Here is a 25,018-nt window from a genome sequence, read left to right as displayed (position 1 = left end):
CCTTGAGTCGCCACGAGTATCTTGGTCTTTGTCCCTTTCCCTTACTAACAGTTGATAATAAGATGATATCGATTGTAAATATCATTAAGAGTCTCGGCTCCGTTAAGTGTTATACACGCCTGAGCCTGCCAAATAAATACAATAGTTAAAAAAAAAAGTGTGAACGAAACCTTCTTGATGTATGGAATAAACATAGTGCCGATACCGCGTTTGATCATCACCTTCTCATCGGCGTAATACGCCTGGGCCGATCAGACCTGGAGGAAGATAGAGGAGCGAAGAGAGGCAAAAGCCGCGATAGAGCGAACCAAAACCAGAAGAGTCAAAGTCTTAGCCTGTCAACGATACTCGGCTCTGGAGAAGGAAGTGAAACACTCATGTCGACCGGACAAGCTCTGGTTGACGAAGGAGAAAACCGCAGCAACCGGGGACATCCGCCTCTTCTACGAGATATCTTACGAAGCTTAAGTGGGGCGAAGATGAATGCAACAATGCCTGTGAAAGACGACGCGAATGGTCAGTTATTGACCGACCCAGCAGATCAGCTGAAACGCTGGTTCAAATGCTTCTAACAACTTTTCTAAGTTTTGATCACCGCGTGACTATCAAAATTAATGTATTGACTTTTTTCGGTGATAATTATACTACTCAAAAGGGTCCAACATAATGGATACGTTTACGTGCGTTTTGACAGTTTTCGAGTTTTCCCATGGGAAAACTGTCAAAACGTACGCAAACGTATCCATTGTGTTTGATCCTAAAGTGAAAGATATATTTAGATTCAATTGATGTTAGGAATCACAGTAATTGAGTTAATTGTTAACAAGCGTAGTAACCAATCAGTTATTGACACTGCTTCTCGTTAATTTTTTGTCATTCGCATTTAAACCCTTAACAAATCTTCTTCTTCTTCTTATTGGCATTACATCCCCACACTGGGACAGAGCCGCCTCGCAGCTTAGTGTTCATTAAGCACTTCCACAGTTATTAACTACGAGGTTTCTAAGCCAGGTTACCATTTTGCATTCGTATATCATGAGGCTAGCACGATGATACTTTTATGCCCAGGAAGTCGAGACAAAGACCGGCACCAAGAATCGAACCCAGCCACTCTCAGCATGGTCTTTCTTTGTAGCCGCGCGTCTTACCGCACAGCTAAGGAGGGCCCTTATGGCCCGTTTACATATGAACTAGTTCTAGCGGACAATACACTATCCGACAATTCTAGCTTGGTATTATCATAATGTAAACAGGAATTATCCTTGCTAATAGCGTTTACATTATGCTAATTTCGTGCTAGTATTGTCCGGATGGTGCATTATCCGCTAGAACTAACTCATATGTAAACGAACCGATAACGCTAGTGTGTTTTAAAATTTGATATCCTCACTACTATGTACACTAATGGCCCGTTTACATATAGGCTAGTTCTAGCAGACAATACACTGTCCAACAATACTAGCTCGATATTAGCATAATGTAAACGCTAATTAGCGAGGACAATTCCTGTTTACATTGTGCTAATATCGCGCTAGTATTGTCGGATAGTGCACTGTCCGCTAGAACTAGCTCATATGTAAACGGGCCATAATGGCCCGTTACATATACGCTAGTTCTAGTGGACGAACAATACTAGCGCGAAATTCTTCTTCTTCTTCTTCTTATTGGCATTACATCCCCACACTGGGACAGAGCCGCCTCGCAGGTTAGTGTTCATTAAGCACTTCCACAGTTATTTTGCGAGGTTTCTAAGCCAGGTTACCATTTTGCATTCGTATATCATGAGGCTAGCACGATGAGAAGAGACAATTTCCAATCCGAAATTTGCCTAGACAGGCACCGGGAATCGAACACAGCCACCCTCAGCATGGTCTTGCTTTGTAGCCGCGCGTCTTACCGGACAGCTAAGGAGGGCCAGCGCGAAATTAGCATAATGTAAACACTATTAGCAGATGACAATTCCTGTTTACATTGTGCTAATATCGCGCTAGTTTTGTCGGATAGTGCATTGTCCGCTAGAACTAGCTCATATGTAATGGCTCGTTTACATATGAGCTAGTTCTAGCGGACAATTAATTGGTGTACGGCCAATTGGTTGCTTATTCTGTTTACATGATGCTAATAAACTAGCGGACAGTATATGGATCTTATGAAACAAAATCGCAAATGTGCACATGCAAAGCCAGTATTGAAAAGCATTATGGAAATGTCGGTTGTATTCCCGAGCATTTTCTTGTCTGCATTAATATCTGCAGCATATCATAAATATGACACAAGTATTAAAACGGCCAGGCAGGCTTGAATTTGGAAGAAAATCCAGAACTCCCCGACAATCAGATTATTTAGTAATAAATAACATGATCAACGAAGAGTTTTGAATCTACGAAAGAAAGAAAGGGGGACAGCCATACCAACCGTTTCACATTCAGGGAAAGATGATTGACGAATCGCTGGGAGTGACTTGCTAAGAAGATTAATGTACTCCATGGGTCCTCGACGTATAGGGATGGGACACAGTTTTTAGTCTAGTGCCCTGGCATATACTGATAAAGTATTCGTATACATGTATAGTATGTATGAATTCATACAGATTACTATTGTCGAACCAGTTCAACCTAAGTGCTGTCAAAGTGTTTTTTATTCGCTCAGGTTGGAACTAGGTTCATACTAATTCAACCCCAAAGCTGTCAGGTTCGCACTGTGTTTTTTTTTAAATTGTATTTGCTAATTATCTAATACATGCATTCATCTCTTAGACTAGGTATTCCGTGTTTTCTTAACACTATCATCCTTATTTGCTGTGTTACATTTTTATTTATTATTAATACATTTCAATTGCCTCTGACAGTTGGGATTTTCCCTCTGGTTGAATTGAACCATGTAGGAATAACAATGTTTTCAACTTAAACTAAACTTAACCTAATTTATACTAAGGATACAAGGAGATAATCGTTACAATAGAAGTTTGCAACGATTTTTGTCTAAAATTGGGAATTATTTTGTTGGACATTTGTTGCAACGTCTCAATATTGGAAATTCTATGAAGTTCATTGGTACTATACCACGGAGACAACTTCAGAACTATTTTCAAAATTTTATTTTGAATCCTCTGGAGTGCCTTCTTTCTGGTATTGCAGCAACTAGTCCATATTGGCACAGCATACAACATGGCAGGTCTAAAAATTTGTTTGTAAATCAAAAGTTTGTTCTTAAGACAAAGTTTTGATTTTCTGTTATAAGTGGATATAGGCACTTAATATATTTGTTACATTTGGCTTGAAGGCCTTCAATGTGATTTTTAAAGTTAATTTTTGATCTAGCAGAAGTCCTAAGTATTTAGCTTCGCTAGACCAATTAATTGGAACCCCATTCATAGTGACAATATGTCTGCTAGAAGGTTTCAAATAAGAAGCTCTCGGCTTATGTGGGAAAATTATAAGCTGAGTTTTGAAAGCATTCAGGAAATTTTCCATTTTGCAAGTAAGTGGAGAAAATATCCAAACTTTTTTGCAATCTACTACAAATGACACGAAGGCTTCGCCCTTTGGCTGAGAGACCTGTGTCATCTGCAAACAAAGATTTTGACACCCTGGTGGTAAATCAGGTAAGTCAGAAGTAAAAATGTTATACAATATGGGCCCCAGTATGCTGCCTTGGGGACACCAGCCCTTACAGGTAATCTATCAGATTTAGAATTCTGATAGTTTACCTGCAGTGAAACGATCTGATAAATAATTTTGGATCAGTTTAATGATGTATAGAGGAAAATTAAAATTCATCAATTTTACAATCAAACCTTCATGCCAAACACTGTCAAATGCTTTCTCTATATCAAGAAGAGCAACTCCAGTCGAATATGCTTCAGATTTGTTGAGCCGAATTAAGTTCATAACTCTTAATAACTGATGAGTGGTTGAATGCCCATGGCGAAAACCAAATTGCCCATCAGCAAAAATAGAATTGTCAATCATATGAACCATCATTCTATTTAAAATAATCTTTTCAAACAGTTTGCTTATTGAAGAAAGCAAACTGATTGGGCTATAACTAGAATCCTCAGCTGGATTTTTGTCCGGCTTCAAGATTGGAACAACTTTGGCATTTTTCCATTTATCTGGGAAGTATGCCAATTGAAAACATTGTTAAATAAATTAACCAAAAGGATAAAGAGCTCTCAGGAAGTTTTGATAAGTATGTAGAAAATACCATCATCACCCGGAGCTTTCATATTTTTAAATTTTCTAGTAATAGATCTCACTTCATCCAAATTAGTTTCCCAACGAAGGGTCAAAAACATCATCTTGGTTGAGAATGTCTTCGAAGCTTCGTGTAACCTGATCCTCAATTGGACTAGTGAGACCTAGACTAAAATTATGGGCACTCTCGAACTGCTGAGCAAGTTTTGAGCCTTTTCGCCATTTGTTAATAAAATTTTATTTCCCTCTTTAAGCGCTGGAATTGGCTTTTGAGGTTTTTAAGAATTTTCGTTAATTTCAAAAGGGTTTCGAACTGGGATCCAACTTCGAGACATTATTCTCAAAGTTGGTATTTCTCAGAATAGCGAAACGTTTTTTAATTTCATTTTGCAAATCTCGCCAAATAACTTTCGACGCGGGATCGCGAGTTCTTTGGTATTGCCTTCGCCTCACATTTTTAAGACGGATCAGTAGCTGAAGATCGTCGTCAATAATAATGGAGTTGAATTTAATTTCACATTTAGGAATTGCAATGCCTCTGGCTTCGACAATTCAATTTGTCAAAGATACGAGCGCATTATGAATATCACTTTGGTATCCAAAGGAATATTAACATCAAAATTCCTATCGATATATGTTTTATATAAATCCCAATCAGCTCTATGATAATTAAAAAGTAGAGCTGATTGGATTATAAAATATTCTTGTGAGATTTCAAAGGTCACAGGAAGGTGATCAGAAGTCAAAGTCAGCATGAGTTACCAATTGGCCCACACAGCTGACTTGAATCCGTTAAAAACTAAATCAATTGTCAGAAGGATTTCAGTGGATGAAAAACAAGTTGGGCCATTGGGATATTGAATAGTATAATATCCGCAGAACAATCTTCAAATAAAATTTTGCCATTGGAATTGCTTTGAACATTATTCCATGAACGGTGTTTGGCATTGAAGTCACCAATTACGAAGAATTTTGATTTGTTGCGAGTCAGAATTTGAAGATCAGCTTTCAACAAATTCTTTTGCTGCCCATTGCATTGAAAATGCAAATAGGCTGCAATGAAGGAAAATTGTCCAAAATTTGTTTCAACAGAAACTCCCAAGGTTTCAAAAACTTTGGTTTCAAACGAAGAAAATATTTTATGTTTGATACGTCTATTAATGACAATGGCGACCCCACCACAGGCGCTGTCAAGACGATCATTTCTGTAGATAAAATAATTTGGATCTCTTTTAGAACTTTCACACAATTATTTGGATCCATTGAAACGGAGTCCGATAACAATTTTTTGTGTGTACTTTATACCAACCTGAACAGCTTCTGGTATGGTATTTGCTTTGAACATTGCATCAATCATGTGATGCAATTGTTCAGTTAAAAATCAAAATCAGGAAGCAGTCATGCTACCTGAATCAACAACATGACCATCATTTTCCGTTGGGACATGGGTATAAACCTCATTTTGAGAAGAGAAATTTTGTCTACCAGCAGCGATGTTTGCATACGTAGTTACATTCGAGAAATTGGAATTTACTGAAGTGCTTGCTACCCGTTGACGAGCGGCAAAATTTGTTTGTGAATTGTGGTGGGTATGAATTGCTCGACCGGTAACTGGTTTCGAGATTTGAGCGTTTGAAAAATTTCTACCCGTCGAATCTGGGATCCGATTGGAATTTCCCGTCATCAATTTTGCACGGGAATTCAAAACTTTTTTGCGTGAAGGGCATTCCCAGAAATTGGATTTATGATTGCCCCCACAATTTGCGCACTTCAATTTATTGGAATCTTCTCTCACAGGACATGCGTCCTTGGCGTGAGAGGTTCCACCACAAATCATGCATTTAGTATCCATATGTGACAATGTTTGGTTCCATGACCCCACTTTTGGCACTTACGGCACTGGGTGGGGTTTTGGAAATTTCCCCCAGGCCTGCGGAAATGTTCCCATGTAACACGGACATGGGACATAGTACAGGCCTTTTCCAAACTTTTCATATTATTTAGTTCACTTTTGTTAAAATGAACTAAATAAAATTCTTGAGAAATGCCCCTCTGGGAAGTACCAGAGTGGGATTTCTTTTTCATCTGAATTACTTGGACTGGTGAAAATCCAAGTAATTGAGATTCAATTTTAATCTCATCCAGTGACTTTGAACAATCGCTTAGTTTTGTCGTCGTATGTGAAGAATTTATGGCGCTTCTCAGTTAAATACTGAAGAAGACGTTTCCCGGATAAAAAATATCATTAAAATATCATAATTTTATTGTTCCAGCACCATTTAAAACAAAATTTTTACCATTGAATATAATGGAATTTTGACAATAAAATCACATGAGAAATAATGGTTTTCCACGCTAAAATGAATGGTAAATGGGACTTGTACAATAAAAAAGGGGTTGTTATGTATCTTTACAATAAAAAATCGAAAATTTTCCATACAAAATTCAGAGCAAAACAATTGATTTTACGGTGCTTCAATGGGATGATTTCGAGCGTCTAAACAATAGAAAACATTGTGTTTTAAAGGTTTTCAATTACTTTTCTATTGTTTTACAGTAGAAAAACAACAGGATTTAGAAAACATTATACTCCAATAGTACAATAAAAATACAATACAATTTATTATTCTACTAATTATTTTATTTTGAATATAATTTTAATTCAGTTCAAACTTTTTTTTCTCACATTTTAACTCGCTTTGCTGTTATTTGGACAAGGGTGCATAAACGCTGAAAATCGGCAAAGACGCAGCCCGCTATACGAATCGAAGGATCGAATTTTTTCTTGAAAACATACATATAGATATAAACCTGTGAAAATTGCAAATAATAAAAGAATTTTATTAGAAAAAGTACGTCGAGAACAAAAGAAAAAAATACTTGCATCAGTTCTTATTATATCCATTTGGTGAGATTGGTCAATGATAGCCACTAACGCTCTTGAATCAGTGACGACACCGAGCAGCAGTATTTTATCATAAGCTTCATTTCTGAAAAGGAACAAGGATACATGTTACCAAAAATGTTCCGAATTACTTCGATGATGGAAATCAAGGACCCTCTTAAAGGTACTTTAAAGATTTCTCCGGCATCAATATTGCCGCCGTAGCACCAACTTAGAATTCGAAAGTCGGGACTTGCGAACCGAACTTTCTTCCGAAGTTTTATCTGTCAAACTAATTGATGCGTTGTTTAGCGCATCTTTAGGCGAATCCAGCGCACTACTTCCGAAGTTGGGAAAGTTGCTTGTATCTGGAGAAAAATCCAACTTCGGTATAAAAAGCGTTCTAACTTTGTTCCGGATAGACAATATCATCAGGTATTATGATGATAACACTTTTTTGTTTGTTCAGGATGAACCACTGCGTCCATTACAGTCGTGATTCGCTGGTTGGGATTATAATACATGGGTCGTTTTTTAGCCTCCACTGGTTGGGCCATGGTCCAACTAAAATGCATTCATATATCAAAATTTCATGCAAACGCCGAAAATGGGTTTTGACGTCAATGGACTTCATTTGCGATGATCAAGTTGAAATGCACGAGTTCAAATTGATGTCAGTTGACCCTACTAAAAAACAGAATTCGTTAGTTGTGTCAAGGTTGTGACCCAAGCAGCGAAGCGCGACTGTACATTGAACTTTTGTAGTATAACACTTTAGATATTTACCTCGATTCAGGAGCCAGTGATCTACCACTTGCCCAGCTCCAAAAACAGTAATGAAAAAGACACTTCCTGCACCATACAGTTTCATTATTTTTGTCTTTCTACTAATGATAAACAAAACTGTGCACGCTCAAATTAATCCATTAATTCTCCGACTGAAATGAAAAGCAAAAGTTTTTGTTCCCTTTCATTTTTTTAATTCAAATTTTTATTACATATCATTGATAAACCAGCAATATGAAAATATTGGGGCAGCAGGGACTATGTCCAAGGGCTTGACGATCCCTCCCCAGGCCATCTGCGAGTTGTGGCGCCTGCCTAGGATGTGGTGGGGTTTGACAGTGGGCCCTGTTGAACCTCTATAAAAAGCTGCATGTATCCGCAAGTAGGCTCCGCCAAAGCGACCGTGTGCCGCTCAAAGCGCACAAGCCCAAGTCCTGGTGTTAGGTGGGACGCTAAACCAGGGACTAATACCGGGATACGACACTCGGAATTTTCTCGTGTTGCACTTAATTCTCAATCGGTGTGTAAGAGTCCTAGGTATACAACTGAAAAGACACTAAATACGCTGTCAGTTATCACGCATGTTTCTCTCACCGTGCATACTGACAGCATCGATGTTTTCGTTATTTTTGTCGAACCTGTGTCAATTTCGTGTGTTTATTTTCGTAAGTATACAAGTGAATTGTGAATTCCTGTTAGCATCCTGCGGGAATCGTTGGCAGATCCTTGTGGGCATCGCTGGTGAATTTCTGTACGCATCGCTTGTACGAAAACCAGATGCTAGACCGCGAAGGGCGAAGATGAACTTGGACCACCGGAACGAGGTTGGAGAATAATTTCGGTCGAAAGAGACTTTTCCATCGGCGGGTCGCGAAATAAAAATACGGACAAATTATTGGTTGATCGAGGGGAAGGAAAGTTGACGCAAATATCGGAACATCCTCCCCGCCTTGAGGCAGAGACTCAATCTGGAAGGGGGCACAGCTTCTGCACCGGACGCTTGTATTTTGATTTTCCTCGACGAAGCGTAACAGTGCGGACCAAACCATGCTTGTCAGGATGAACCGCTACTACACGTGCCATTTCCCAAGCTGTTGGCGGTGCGTTGTCATTTTTAACTAGAACGAGCTGATCTGGTTTGATGTTATCCTCACGATTTTTCCATTTCCCACGTGACTGCAGGGTGGCGATATACTCAACGCGCCACCGGTTCCAAAATTCAGTTGTAAGTCTCTGTACTTTCTCCCAAGAATCTAACTGATTTATTTTCAGATGCGTAACGTCTGGCTCCGGCAGCAGATTCAAAGGCTGGCCGACCAAGAAATGGCCAGGTGTCAGGGCCTCGAAGCTATCCGCTGAGCTTGAAATGGGGTAGAGAGGCCTCGAATTGAGACACGCTTCAATTTTGCAAAGAACGGTTGACAGCTTCTCGAACGTTAACTTCTCATTTCCGATTACAGACCGTAGTAGCACCTTTGCGCTTTTCACCGCGGCTTCCCAAATGCCACCCTGATGCGGACTGGATGGTGGAATGAACCTCCAGCGAATGCCAAGATTACTAAAGAAAGGCTAAGTTTTCTTGCTGCCTGTGTAGCTTCGTAGATTTCCAACAGTTGACGATCAGCACCGACCAGATTCGTCCCGTTGTCTGACCACAATTCGTTGCAATAGCCTCGGCGAGCAATCATCCGTTTGAATGCACCTAAGAAAGTGTCTGTCGAAAGGTCACCAGCAACTTCCAGATGATCCGCTTTACCCGAGAGACAGACAAAGACAACTATGTATCCCTTCGAGTATCGTACGCCACGAGCATTACTGCATCTTACCAAAATTGGACCGGCGTAATCAACACCAGCGTGACTGAAGGGTCGAAATGCGGTCACGCGCGCTGCTGGTAGACTGCCCATTAACTGCTGTGCCGTTTTTGCTTTCTGTCGACAACATTTCACACTATGAATAACTTGCTTGATCAGATGCTGACAACCTTGAATCCAGTAGGCCTGATTAATCATTGCTGTCAAAAGCGAAGGGCCAGCGTGATAGTTCTGCAGATGCAACTCTTCAACAATCAGTTGTGAAACGCGATGAGCTTTAGGAAGAATAATTGGATGCTTCTTCTCGAAAGAGAACGATGACTGCTGCAATCGCCCTCCGACCCGGATTGTCCCGACTCCGTCTATAAAAGGGTACAAACTACTGATTTTGGATTTTGGAAGAACTTCGTTTTTCGTCGCCAAGGACTTGAATTCTTCATTGTAGTGTTCATGCTGAGCCAACTTAATAAGCTGCATTCTTGCTTCCCGTAACTCGGATGGTAGTATAAAATCGCCTTACGCACGCCAGTTGTCGGCATGCTGCCCCAATAGTCAATCGACTGTCCAAAATATGCCTTTCGATTTCGTACGTTGTTTCCGGCACAGCAATATTGACATTTAGTGTTTGAAATACCTCCAATGTAGTTTCGTCGTATTCTACCGATGAAATGTTTTGCTGCCAGGTGTCGGAATCTTCTGCTAACCAAGCAGGTCCCGACCACCACAATCGATGATCGACAAGTTCAACTGGAGATACCCCACGCGATGCACAATCGGCTGGATTTTCGTTCGATGCAACGTGAGCCCAATGTTTGCGTGGCAGGATTTCTAGTATCGACGACGTTCGGTTGGCCACGTAGGTATTCCATTTACGAGGGTGACCGGAAAGCCACTGAAGCACTATAGTTGAATCCGTCCAAGCAAACCGCTTAATTTCGAAACGCTTCAAAGATTTGGCAACTTGGTCATAAGCTTCGCTAATAGTTCAGCTGCGTTGAGTTCGAGGCGTGGAAGAGACACCTGCCGCACAGGAGCGACCTTTGTCTTCGCTGCTAAAAATGTAACGTGAATCATGCCGTTCTGGTCCACTGACCGTAGATAGATTACTGCTGCGTAGGCCTCCTCGGAGGCGTCAGAAAATCCGTGCAACTCTCTTCGATCGTGAAAACATCTCTGTCCGGAATCCAACCAATACCAACTTCTTTCACCGTATCGCGTTCATCCGGAAGCTGTATATTCACTGCTGTTGAGCTAGCTTTCGGTAACGATTCCAAAACCGTCGCTGAATTGGAACTCCATTTGCGCAATGTGAAACCCGCGCTTTCGACGATCTCGTTGATCTCCTTAATTATGCGAATGGCTTCTTCACTTGATCTCGCTCCTGATGTAAGGTCATCGACGTATGTACTCTTCTTGATTCGTTCGGCTGCTTCAGGATACCTTTCTTGATGTTCTTCCGCTATCTTCTTGAGTGCCGCCATGGCGAGGAATCCAGAGTTTTTGAGTCCGTATGTCACCGTTCGAAGCCGGAAGTGTTGTATTGCCTTTTCCGGTGAGCTTCTCCACACCACTCATAAGAATTCTCGATCATCAGGGTGCGTTAATATTTGGCGATACATTTTGACTGCGTCCACCGTAAATGCCACCTTGTAGAATTGGAAGTCCATCATAATATCAAAAATATCAGCATTGATATTCGGAGCATCAAGTAGCAGGTCGTTTAACGAAACTCCAGAGGTTGTGGCACACAAGGCGTCAAAAACGACTCGTAATTTGGTCGTACTGCTGTCTTCCTTTACGACCCCATGATGCGGCAGATAATATGTCGTTTTACAATCGGCTGGGATGTCTGTCTCCGGAATCAACTCCATGTGACCCAAATTTTGATACTCCTGCATAAGGGCCACATATCTTTCTCTGAAACTGTTGTCGCCCTCGAATCTGCGTTCCATTGCACGAAGACGCTTGACTGCTGCGGTCAACGATTCTCCCAGTTGTTGCTTCGATGTGTCCATAGGCAATCTAACGATGAAACGACCATCCTTTGGACGTGCGTGAGTCGAGTTGAAGTGGTCAACGACCCTTTGCTCTTCTTGTGTCCATTGCTTAGCTTGACGAAGCGTTTGATCCTCCCAGAATAGCAAGGTACGGTCGATGTCGAATGCCTGGTGAAGATTTACCGTCGAGTGATGTGTATGCGTACACCATTGCTTGGAGATCCTTCCCGCAACCATCCATCCAAAGATAGAAGATTATTAGTTCCTGCTACGACCCTGGCCCACCGCAGTCGTCACAAAACTGACATAAACAAACACAAAACTATTCTGCTGAGGGTGTCCATACGTGGTTCCGTGAAGTTAGCTAGTACCCACCTTGTACCTATAGGTCTTTCGTGACATCGTAGAAACCGGCATTTCACTGTCTTCCAAGTCGACAGAACGAAGCAGAAGGACGTCCATATCATACAAACCATACGTCCATATGGCAAACTTTTTGGAGCTGTTCCTCCTGCTGCCGGGCATCGACGTGAACAAACCAGAAATCGAAGACAACACACTGCTCCACATATTTTCAGCACTCGTAGTATTTATCCAACTCGGCAAGCCTCGTTGGATAAACGTACAACTCGTGCTGAAAAAATAATCTTTTTGCAACTTGTTGCACAAACTACTATTTTACATACATATACGGTACTGAAAAAATGTGCTAAGCGTTCATTTACAAATTACATAACGCTAAAATGAACCATTTTCAATCCCTATACCCTCCAACTTGTATAAAAGGTTTCTAAAATGTGTATTAGCCGTAACGCTCTGGCAGACCCCCACCTACCCCATAAAACGTTATTTCTTCGTCTTCTATGGATCTTGATTCCCACTGGAACTTGGACAGCTTTCCAACTTAGTATTCTATTACAGCATTTCCTCAGTTATTAATTGAAAGCTTTTCTATGACCGCCATTGCATAAGTATGTATCTTGTGTGGCAAGTACAATGGATACACTATACGCAGGGAGCTGAGAATGTTTCCCACCCGAAAGGCAATCCAAATTGAAGTTGCATTGGGATTCGCACCGCTTCGTACTTACCCTTCTTCTCGACCTCAATTAATCCTTCATCCCTCAGAAGATTACGTTATAGCGGCGAACAAATTTTGAATACTAGGGTAAAATGCCCAATAGTGGACCCCCTAGTAGCTGAATTTTGTTCTTCCTGTCATAAGGAGTAGAAATTTTCACGATACATACATAAAACACTCAAATACACGACGTTATACGTTGAAATTAACATTTTAAAGTCTGGCTGAATTCGTCCTATAGTAGACCTCCTGTGGGTCCATAATAGGAAATTGCTTCCCTATAGTCGACACTTCATTTGATTTTAATGTTTCGTTTCGGGACGTTCTTCTTCCCTATTGTGGACCCCTCAAAATATTCCTATAATGGACACTCTTGTGTTTATTTTTTATAGAATTGTAAAAAATCATCTAATTCAAGGATGTTAACGATCATTTAGTAATTTGTGTTCGATCATTTAGTAGTTTGTCAATAACACATTCCAGAAGCTGAATTTCAAAGAAGAAAGAATTAAGATAGAAGAAGAAAGTAGAAGGAATAAAGAAGATGGAAGATAGAAAAAGAAAGAAGGAAGAAAGAATATGAGAAAATGAAGGAAAAAAGAAGAAAGCAGCAAGAAGAAAGAGGGAAGAAGAAAGAGCCAAGAAGATAGAAGAAAGAAGAACGAGGGAAAAGAAAGCAAGAAGAAGTAAGAATGAAGAAGGATGAAGAAAAATTCTGAATTTAAAAATATGTTGTATGGTGGACTTCTAGTGCGAAGGTTTTTCTGCAACTTTGCCTAATAGTTCGTTATTAGAATTCAACTAATAACGGAGTTAGAGCGCTAGTTGCAGTAACTTGAACTAAATGATTGGAATTTTGTTATCATTTAGTCTAAGCTACTGAAACTATAGCTATAACTCCGTTACTAGTGGAATTCAAACAACGAACCATTAGGCAGAGTTGTAGAAAAACCTTCGCACTAGAAGTCCACCATACAACATATTTTTAAATTCAGAATTTTCTTCTTCTTTGCTTTCTTTTTCCCTCGTTCTTCTTTTCTATCTTCTTGGCTCTTTCTTCCTCTTTCTTCTTCTTTGCTTTCTTCTTTCCTTCATTTTCCTCTTACTTCCTTATTTCTTTTTCTATCTTCCATCTGGCGGATCTTCCAGATGGCGGACGGTACGTGGAGGAGGCGAATGAACCACGAGTTGCATCAGCTGTTGGGAGAACCAACCATCGTTCACACCGCGAAAATCAGAAGACTGCGGTGGGCCGGGCACGTAGCCAAAATGTCGGATCCGACGGGAACAAGAAGGCGAGGTACACAGCGGGCAAGGTGGATCGATCAGGTGGAGGACGATTTGCGGACCCTCCGCAGACTGCGTGGTTGGCGAAGTGCAGCCATGGACCGTGCTGAATGGAGAAGACTTTTATGTGCAGCACAGGCCACTCCGGCCTTAGTCTGATAATAAATAAATAAATCTAATTAAAGATATTCATAATAATCATTATTGTTTCTTAATAGCAACGATTTTGTTTCATTTTTTTTAAATGCGCTGAATATGGTACAGTAACCATTCGCTAACTGGGCGCTCTTTAACTGGGCTGCTTTTTAACTGGGCGTTCGCTAACTGGGCTACAGCCCAGTTAAAAAGCAGACAACCGTCAAAAATAGACGTCAAAAGTAGTTTGACATTTCACTGTCAAAGCTAGCAAGGGGCATGCAAAAGGGAGACGAGTGAATATAATTGATTCTCGAGTAACATGATAATCGGGCGTAAACCAATTATTATTTTTATTCAGAAATTAAAACAATAATTAAGGTCGCAAAATAATGTTCATGAATGTGGAAGACCTTTTAAAAATTAACTTCTTGCCCGAAAGCAGAGTAACTTACTATGGCATCGAATTCAATCGCACCCATTTCAATATCTACCGTTAAAATCTGTTAATCTGTAAGAAGTACCCTCATAATAAACCTAGATCAGTTGAGTCAATAATCTCGGTACATAGTTGAAATTTGCGAGAATTTGAGAATATGGCCACAACTAAAATTCAGAATGTGAACCATTCCACCATTGTGAACCATTTAAAGTTCAGCAGTTTGATGGTTATTTCTCTGTGGTTATAAATGACATTTTCAATACCCCTAAAATGTCCAATTGCTGCTTACATTTTTAAAATTGCTGCCAAACAATAATGCATGACTTAAAGCTACTACGCTGCTGAAAAGTACTGTGCAAATAGATAGGATACGGAATGGTCACGGAATGATTCCGCTACTGAAATTCCGTGAGCAGTACGGAGCTGACAAGAAGAGAAAATTTCGTAGCGCTAATAACGCTAAAAATGCTGGGTAAGCTAAATGGAGCTATCACTTTTCCTTACCGAAAAATATTCCGTACCATTATTCCGTACTTAAAAGTGACATTTTCCCCATACTGAATCAGCTGTCAAATTTACCGTGGTAATTTGATCAAATTTTCCGTAAACCCATTCCGTAATAGCAGCGTACTAGGCTTTAGCTAGTTGTTTGGATAAAATCAAGACTATCTTGTACAAATGAATAATTTTAAAGCAACACAAACAAGGAGTGATGTCTTTTAGTATGTAATGTAAATAATTGTGGTTAAGTTGTTTGCATTTTGTTAGATTCGCCCAATTGGCAAATTACTCGTGATGCATATTTTTATTGTTATTAAAAAGCAATTCAAAACATTGCATCGACATCACCCTCGGTGTCCATCAGCGTTTGACAGGTCAGCCCAGTTAGCGAGCAGCATTCGCTAACTGGGCTGTGCTCTTAGCCCAGTTAGCGAACGGTTACTGTACCACGGTAGTATAGTGTAGGCAATTCTCGAATCGGTGTTTTGCTGCATATACTGTTGTGGGGGGAATAGTTGTCCCGTATCTTTATTGCGATACTGTTCCTGCACCTAAACACGCTTTTGATTAAACAATTTATTTCATATTCTAATTCTTAAATCTATCAGTGGATACTTCTGGAGGCGTGAATTTGTGAATTTCAAAGTACACAACCCAACTCATAATATATCAGCCGAAAACTAAATAAAAGTTAATTTTTATCATCGCATAAATGTTCTGTATACAATTCTATAGAATTGGTATTCAACACATCAACTTTTTTTTTGCAATTCTGAACTCAATCGGGCATACCGATCCAATTTCAAGAACGAAATAAAGACAGAGGTATTTATTTGCCTTCATATTTTGGCTGAAATCTCCATACAAACTACAAATCAAATGCGCCAGCGTATGTAACAAGCGATCGAGTTAAAAATGTCAAATTCATTTTCTTACCCAAAGGCACATGTTGCAATCCTGGGGGATGCCACGTAGAATTCGACAAATGTTTCTAAGTCTGGGCCAGTCTAAATACATACTCATGCAATGGAATTCGAAAGAAATTGAAGAAATAAGAAAGTAGACTAGGATGATTTAAAAAACATATTTTTATTCACACCGCTCAATCGATCAACGCCACCAAATCTACCGCGCTGTCCACGATCGCCCACATCTCCTAAACGACGTCAATCGGGTTCATATTCTGTTTCAGATTTTTGATCGGCAGCAGCAGCAGCCGGGCCATTACAACCGGAATTTGCTGCAACATTGTCTATCTCGATAAGCAGTTATACCAGCGTGGTGACCTTGTTTGCATTCCCGCTAGGACTTTGCAGGACATGAAACAGCACAAACAGATGTTGCGATGCGAACAGTTGGGTGGCAACTATAGCTCCACCGTCCATCTACGAACGTCAGTTAGGAAGCACTTGTTGATGACGCCTTTTCGGAGGAACGCGAACCGGCTTAGTTTCCCGTTGGTTGCTGTCAGATGGCTCGAGTCAAACGTATTTTGAGCACATCGGGTGAAAGATTTCTGCACAGCGGGTTTCTATATTTAATGTGCGTTTCTAATTCGGTTAGTGTACGTCCGTAGATAGGTTGCGCCGGAAGCACGACTTCTTCATCAAATTCTTCCGCTCGGAGCTGAACTCTTCCAGAGTACTGGAGAACGGCAACGCAGTGGTGTTAACATCTTGAATGTTGTAAGTTTTTTTTTCGAGAGTTTCGTTCCAATATTTCAGAAAGAACGGAGATATATTCTCGGAAGCATAATCCAGTTTCATGTTCCATGTTTGTTGTCGTGCTACGTGGGGAGGAGTTTCTGATCGGCATCGTGGAATACTCGTCGTTTGCGCCTTCGCATATCTCTTCCATACGACAGCAACGGCCGCTGGAGTTTACTCCGAGGTAGTCGTAAAACTAGAAAACCCTTTATCAATTACGGGTTCACCGAGATCTGCATCATCCTCATCGTCTAAGAAAATATAACAAACAAACGAAGGCGTGGAGTGCAGCGAGCGAGGTGGGCTGACCAGGAACAGAACGACTTGGCGATCGTGGGGCGCAACCGAGGATGGAGAGATGTGGCCTCGAACTGTATATTGTAGCGTCAAATTGTTGAATCATTGTTATCTGTTTAGATGTAAACTGTTAATGAATGAATAAAAAACAAATCTATAATTTAAATTTACCAAGAGATTTACATGCCGACAGTGATTTGCTCGTTGAATTTAACGGTGAAGTTTTTTTTTCAGCGATATCCCGAATCAGATGACGAACAATATTTTTCTCAGGCACCTGAAAGACGATTATCGAAAACCTGGTGTCGTGTCTTGGCCCTGTATTTTATAGTCATCGGTTGCTCTTCAGAAGCTTCATACTCAAGAGGACACATCCGCGGGGCAGACGGAAGCCAAATTAAATAATTTTCGAAAACTTCCAATAGACCTTATTGAGTTTCCGGGGCAAACACAATTCTGCTTCCGTACGGCGCTAGTCGATCAATAGTCAAATAAATAGGCATTTCGTATGGACACTGTTCACACTGGAATTGGAACTCCCACACTGACCACGGAACAGAATACTATGCGGATACGCTATAAATATTTAAATACCGAACCGAACGATCCGTTCACACATTTAGGAAGAGGGAAAAAATAAGGAAACATAAACACGGTTGAGGTTCTGAGGTGAGAATCTGTCAAAACTCACAGCACAATTATCAAAACACTTTCAAATAAATTAACCAAAATGTGAGTAAAAAACACTAGCGCCTCTGGCGGTGCTGGTCTCGTCAGCTCATCTGGGTTGCATGAATTTTAAATCGGTTCTTCGGGACTCCGAGGTCCCGGTTATTAGTTCCTGGCTAAACAGCCCTGACACGACGGCCCTCCGACGAGACAGGAGGTTTGCGCAGGCCCAATAAGCCGCCTTTAAAAACAACCATTACGAACAACATAGAAGATAATACGACTCGATACAATCTGCAACGACCTGGGCGACGAAAGAAGGATCACGATTGGAAGCTTGGAACATGGAACTGCAAGTCGCTAGGCTTCGCAGGTTGCGACAGGATAAGCTACGGTGAGTTTCATTCCCGGAACTTCGATGTCGTGGCGCTGCAGGAAATCCGCTGGACAGGACCGAAAGTATGGAAAAGCGGGCAGCGAGCGGCTACCTTCTACCAAAGTTGTGACGCTACCAACGAGCTGGGAACCGGCTTCATAGTGCTGAGAAAGATGCGCCAACGCGTGATTGGTTGGCAGCCAATCAACGCAAGGATGTGCAAGCTGAGGATTAAAGGCCGTTTCTTCAACTATAGCATCATCAACGTGCACTGCCCACATCCCCATCCGACGACGAGAAAGAAGCGTTCTATGCGCAGCTGCAGCAGACATACGATGGATGCCCACTGCGGGACGTCAAAATCGTCATCGGTGACATGAACGCTCAGGTAGGAAGGGAGGAAATGTATAGACCGGTCATCGGACCGGATAGTCTGCATACCGTATCGAACGACAACGGCCAACGATGCATAAACTTTGCAGCCTCCCGCGGAATGGTAGTCCGAAGCACTTTCTTCCCCGTAAGAATATCCACAAGGCCACATGAAATCACCTAATCAAGTAACGGAAAACCAAAGCGACCACGTTCTAAGCGACGGTAAATTCTTTTCCGACATCACGAACGTACGCACTTACCGCAGTGCGAATATTGAATCCGACCACTACCTCGTCGCAGTATGTCTGCGCTCAAAACTCTCGACGGTGATCAACACGCGTCAGGTCGTCCGTCGCAACAACATTGGGCGGCTACAAGACGGTAGACTAGCCCAAGACTACGCGCAGCAGCTGGAAGTGGCACTCCCAACGGAAGAGCAGCTCGGCGCAGCATCTCTTGTTGATTGCTGGAGAGAGATTCGATCCGCCATTGGAAGCACCGCAACCGCTGCACTAGGCACGGTGGCTCCGGATCAGAAGAAACGACTAGTATGACGGCGAATGTGAGCAGTTAGTTGAGTAGAAGAATGCAGCATGGGCGAGATTGCTGCAACACCGCACGAGGGCGAACGAGGGCACGATACAAACAGGCGCGGAACAGACAAAACTTGATTTTCCGGAGGAAAAAGCGCCAGCAGGAAGATCGAGACCGTGAAGAGACGGAGGAACTGTACCGCGCTAATAACGCACGAAAGTTCTATGAGAAGTTGAACCGTTTACGTAAGGGCCACGTGCCACAGCCCGATATGTGTAAGGACAAAAACAGGAACCTTCTTACGAACGAGCGTGAGGTGATCCAAAGGTGGCAGCAGCACTACGAAGAGCACCTGAATGGCGATATGGCAGACAACGGTGGCGGTATGGTAATGAACCTAGGAGCACGCGCGCAGGACATGCGACTTCCGGCTCCGAATCTCCAGGAAATCCAGGAGGAGATCGGCCGGCTGAAAAACAACAAAGCCCCTGGAGTTGACCAACTACCAGGAGAGCTGTTTAAACACGGTGGTGAAGCACTGGCTAGAGCGCTGCACTGGGTGATTACCAAGGTTTGGGAGGATGAGGTTCTGCCGCAGGAGTGGATGGAAGGTGTCGTGTGTCCCATCTACAAAAGGGCGATAAGCTGGATTGTAGCAACTACCGCGCAATCACATTGCTGAACGCCGCCTACAAGGTACTCTCCCAAATTTTATGCCGTCGACTAACACCAATTGCAAGAGAGTTCGTGGGGCAGTACCAGGCGGGATTTATGGGTGAACGCTCTACCACAGACCAGGTGTTCGCCATACGTCAGGTATTGCAGAAATGCCGCGAATACAACGTGCCCACACATCATCTATTTATCGACTTCAAAGCCGCATATGATACAATCGATCAGGACCAGCTATGGCAGCTAATGCACGAAAACGGATTTCCGGATAAACTGATACGGTTGATCAAGGCGACGATGGATCGGGTGATGTGCGTAGTTCGAGTTTCAGGGCATTCTCGAGTCCCTTCGAAACCCGTAGAGGTTACGGCATGGTGATGGTCTTTCGTGTCTGCTATTCAACATCGCTTTGGAGGAGTAATACGAAGGGCAGGGATTGACACGACTGGTACGATTTTCACGAAGTCCGTCCAGTTATTTGGTTTCGCCGACGACATTGATATCATGGCACGCAACTTTGAAAGGATGGAGGAAGCCTACATCAGACTGAAAAGCGAAGCTAAACGGATTGGACTAGTCATCAACACGTCGAAGGCGAAGTACATGATAGGAAGAGGCTCTTGAGAAGTCAATGTGAGCCACCACCACGAGTTTCTATCGGTGGTGAGGAAATCGAGGTGGTTGACGAATTCGTATACTTCGGCTCACTGGTGACCGCCGATAACGATACCAGCAGAGAAATTCGGAGACGCATAGTGGCTGGAAATCGTACGTACTTTGGACTCCGCAAGACGCTCCGATCGAATAGAGTTCGCCGCCGTACCAAACTGACTATCTACAAAACGCTTATAAGACCGGTAGTTCTATACGGACACGAGACCTGGACGATGCTCGTGGAGGACCAACGCGCACTGGGAGTTTTCGAAAGGAAAGTGTTGCGTACCATCTATGGTGGGGTGCAGATGGCGGACGGTACGTGGAGGAGGCGAATGAACCACGAGTTGCATCAGCTGTTGGGAGAACCATCCATCGTTCACACCGCGAAAATCGGAAGACTGCGGTGGGCCGGGCACGTAGCCAGAATGTCGGACAGTAATCCGGTGAAAATGGTTCTCGACAACGATCCGACCAGAACAAGAAGGCGAGGTGCACAGCGGGCAAGGTGGATCGATCAGGTGGAGGACGACTTGCGGACCCTCCGCAGACTGCGTGGTTGGCGAAGTGCAGCCTTGAACCGAGCTGAATGGAGAAGTCTTTTATGTGCAGCACAGGCCACTCCGGCCTTAGTCTGATGATAAAAAAAAATATGAAAATATATTCTTGAAAATCGGTAAATTTTTTCCATTTAATAATAAAAGATATTTTTATTTTATCGTTTTCAATTGTTATTTCATCGATATAATGAATCAATGGAATATTCCAAAATTATATTTTTTCCTTTAAGACGGATTTCCTGATCATCCATATAGAATACTCACAAAATTTGTTTAGTTTTGGATGAGCAATACTAAACATAAGCGAACAATAAAAATATAATAGAATGTATCGGTAACATTCAAATATATTGTACTTCTAATGTAAGTACAATAAAGATCTTGAACAACCGTGAAAATTTTACAATAAGCTTACAATAGTTTGTATTGTTTACCACATAATCTATTGTATTTCAATGGGTTATGTCATACAAGTTACTGTTAATTTTTATCCGGGTTGCGATCGTCAAAGGATCCCGGCAAAACGCGGCAGTCACCCTTCCTAGCAATCTGAAATGAAACCTTGATCCCCTGAAGGTTACTCAAAATCTCATTCCGGAAGCCAGAAAACTCGGCAACAGATACCACAATTGGCGGAATCCTTTGCTTTTCGCATGAATCGAATCACCTGGGCTAGAGGTAGATTCGATTTGCTCAATTCATCATTAATCAAATCGAACTGATTGCTCAGTTCGATTGGAGAAAATTATTTCCGATATTAGAGTTAGAAGGAATATCTGAATTCTCAGCTTCCTTCTATTTTTTCCGCGCTTTGGCAGGACGGTCTTGAAACCTTGTTTCTTTGAAGGAAGTGAAGAATTCAGAGACTCCCCTTCCTCTTGTTTTGCCTTTCTCGTACAACAAAGTTGTACCAGAAAACTTTCATTCACTCCCAAAACGTACTTTTTATAGAGCGCTTGTAGACCCATAGTATTATATACCATTCGATTCAGCTCGACAAACTGAGCAAATGTCTGTCTGTCCGTGTGTGTGTGTGTGCGTATGTGTGTGCACATTGAAACATTAGCCAATTTTTCTAGTACTAAACCTGAATCGATTTTGCTACAACAAGTTGCATTCGATGGGGAATGTTTTCTTCTTGTTCACTATTGAGTTTCATAATGATGGCACTTCTCAAAAATAGTAAATATTCAAAGAGTTATGAGACATCATTATTGTCAGGTTTGCCACCAAACCGGACCGCGCGATTGAGCACTCGCGCTGCGCGGCAAGTCGCGACCATTTGAAATATTTCATTAGTAGTGCGCATCATGCACGCATGGATGTACTATCATGCGCTCTAATCAGAAATGAGTTGCGACGTCTGATAACTGCAGATATTTCATTTTATTGAAAACAAGCTTTCGATTTTCTACTATACACGGAATATTTCGTAACAAATAAGCTATCGATTTTCTAGGTTATGTTCTCCCAAGACACAATTTATTCGAAACCGGCACACTGACAGCATAGAATACACAGCTTACACGGAAGAAAAAACTTCACAAAGAAACATAGAAACCCATTAATGAGTTAAAAAGTACCTATTTTAAGATTTCATGTATACACTGAAAATTCTCGTTTATTTTTTCAAAATGACCTACACGCTTAGATTGGTTTACCTATTTATGGGTACTACATTCACTCATATATGGGTAAATGCAATTCTACCAATATTATAAGTAAAACTCACCCAAAAAATCGGTGAAAATTACTGATATTCTGAAGAAATCGACTTTACCTATATTTGAGTAATCTCATTCACCCATATTTGGTTGAAAAAAAAAACATAAACAAATTTGAACTGATGGCGGCCATGTCACGGTCGTCGCAGTAGTTTTTAAAGTTCCCTTTTCTATTATTTAGTTGCGCCGTAAAACCGATATCCGTTGATATGAGTGCTCTCCATATGAGGTAACTATTTTGTTGTATTTAATTAGGATTACTATGTTTTTATAATATTGAATTTTGATAACTTTCAGGTTACAACTCGCAGTTCTCGACGAGCTTCTCCATATCCAATCAGCAGCACCATATCAACCTCCTCAATGGCGACGAAAAACGGATACTAGTCCCCGAACCATGAATTGGTCACAGCCGGCGAGTCGATCCCAAGCAGTTTTGTACATTCTTGAGTGGTACCAGTGCTTCGGAATCCCCCAGCGACCGTCTCAGTTTGGGAGCTCTGGACAACTCCAACAAAAACTGTTAGTTCCAACATACATTCTGCTTCTTCTTATTGTTCCCGATCGTCTTCTCGGAAGTAACCATTATACACACAAAAAAAAATCGTTGGTAAAATTAAAAGAAACGTTGGTAAAATTAAGAAAATCAGTTAGTGATTTTCAGTAGAAAGTACAGGATTGTTGAATCTACCAATGCAAAAATTGTCACTTCGGTGAGCACTTTGACAAGAGCGGACTTTTCAAAATAACACTTATAAACCTCAAAACTAAATGTGTGTATTACTATTGAAAATAACATTTTCCTCTCGAAGCTAAATGTGTATTTTACTTTCAAAATAACAATTTGCTCTCAAAACAAAACATGTACTTTACATTGAAATTGACAGTAATATTTTGAAATGATTGTGTGCTTTCAATTTCATTCTTTTCGATTTATTTATTATTTCATCTGATATATTTATTTAAAATATTTATATTCATTTTAATTTCTCCTCCGTATTAGCTGCTTCATAGAACAGGTCCTCAATTGCTGGAAGATGCCGTTGATGACGATTGACGAGTTGTTACCGCTGGCGTTTACCCCAAATGTCAATCTCGCAACTGCATCGTGCATCGCAACTTTTCCGGAATAGGCTGTACCTGAAATCATACATTATATTGTATAATATTATAAGTTGCATCGATGAAAGGCATTCTCTTACCCGAATAGACGCTGTGTTTCGACCTTTCTCTGCATCAGTAGCTGATTTCTGCACTCTTTTTGACCATACTGGCCAGGAAACTGTTGTTTGATTTATTCACTAAAAGTATACAGGGCTGGCTGTCTAACCCAGCCGTTCCGCTACGCAGGGGTTTAGTGTTCCACTAGAACCACGTCCTATCAGGTCACACCTCATCGGTTTTCCTGCGAATGATCTCTTTCATCAATGCTTTTTGTTCAAGTTTTCCGTCATCCTTCTTCCTCTTCTGCTATTCGGTGATGTATTTCACTTTGATATATAAAAACCAATGTCCTAAAAAACATTTTTTTTGTAAAACAAATAATTTCGTGTATATAAAAGTTGCTTACCTTCAGGCAATTCCAATGTCAATTGATTAACAGTTTGACATTTATCTCAATGCACCAAATCGTTGAATGTATCACAAAGTGTTACTCGTTGGGAAAATTATTTTTGTGGCCTGCAGCTCCGGATCGATGAGCAGCGACTGAGATCTTGTTATTTCATTCGGGCGGTCCGGTTAAAAACTATCCGTCGTTTCGGTCGCTTCACTTTGACGATTTTTACATCGGGTTATTGCTCCATTACTTTCGACTTCATGATGCCGTTCGTCCCGTTTTAAACCTTCTGCCAGAGATATAACGTATCGGCTACATGATGACGGTGGCCGAAAGAACGCGCACTTTAATTTACCGGAGAAAAAATGACGAATTTCGGTAGCAGCATCAAAATCAAAACAGACAACATGTTTCAATACGATATTTCGATACGAAAGCGGGAACGATTTGACAGCTCGGATAGTTCACAGCTGGTTTTAATTTTCTGCTAGTGTTGCCAATCTTCAAGTAAAGTTGAATAGTATTTGAAATTTTTTAAATTGTCGTTTGAAAATTATTCGCTTTTGAAATTACAATGTTTTGGTTGAAAAATAATTTTCATATTATGAGTTTTACTCTCACAGTAAATGTTTCGTTATTCAAAATCACCAAAACTGAGCAACTTTTGAAATGAGAGCGCTTTTTTCTCAATAACACAATTTTTTTTTTCTCTGTGTAGGAACAAGTTGAACTGACAGAATTAACTGGAAAGATTAATCCAGACGGCAGGG

At 41.2% G+C, this 25,018-nt stretch overlaps 1 protein-coding gene and 1 long non-coding RNA gene across 12 annotated transcripts in view; both read right to left on the bottom strand.

Moving 5' to 3' along the window:
* LOC134207876 (mucin-2) overlaps positions 1-25,018 on the bottom strand; it is a 600,615-nt gene that overhangs the window by 122,039 nt on the left and 453,558 nt on the right. The window lies entirely within an intron of this gene.
* On the bottom strand, positions 23,606-24,657 carry LOC134217382 (uncharacterized). The gene is made up of 3 exons (XR_009981017.1): positions 24,261-24,657; positions 23,893-24,204; positions 23,606-23,830 (listed from the first exon to the last, which is right to left on the bottom strand). It is a non-coding gene; the product is annotated as an uncharacterized LOC134217382 (long non-coding RNA).

Source organism: Armigeres subalbatus, chromosome 1, assembly GCF_024139115.2.
Source record: "Armigeres subalbatus isolate Guangzhou_Male chromosome 1, GZ_Asu_2, whole genome shotgun sequence".
Taxonomy (NCBI): domain Eukaryota; kingdom Metazoa; phylum Arthropoda; class Insecta; order Diptera; family Culicidae; genus Armigeres; species Armigeres subalbatus.
This window is presented reverse-complemented; position numbering and strand designations above follow the sequence as displayed.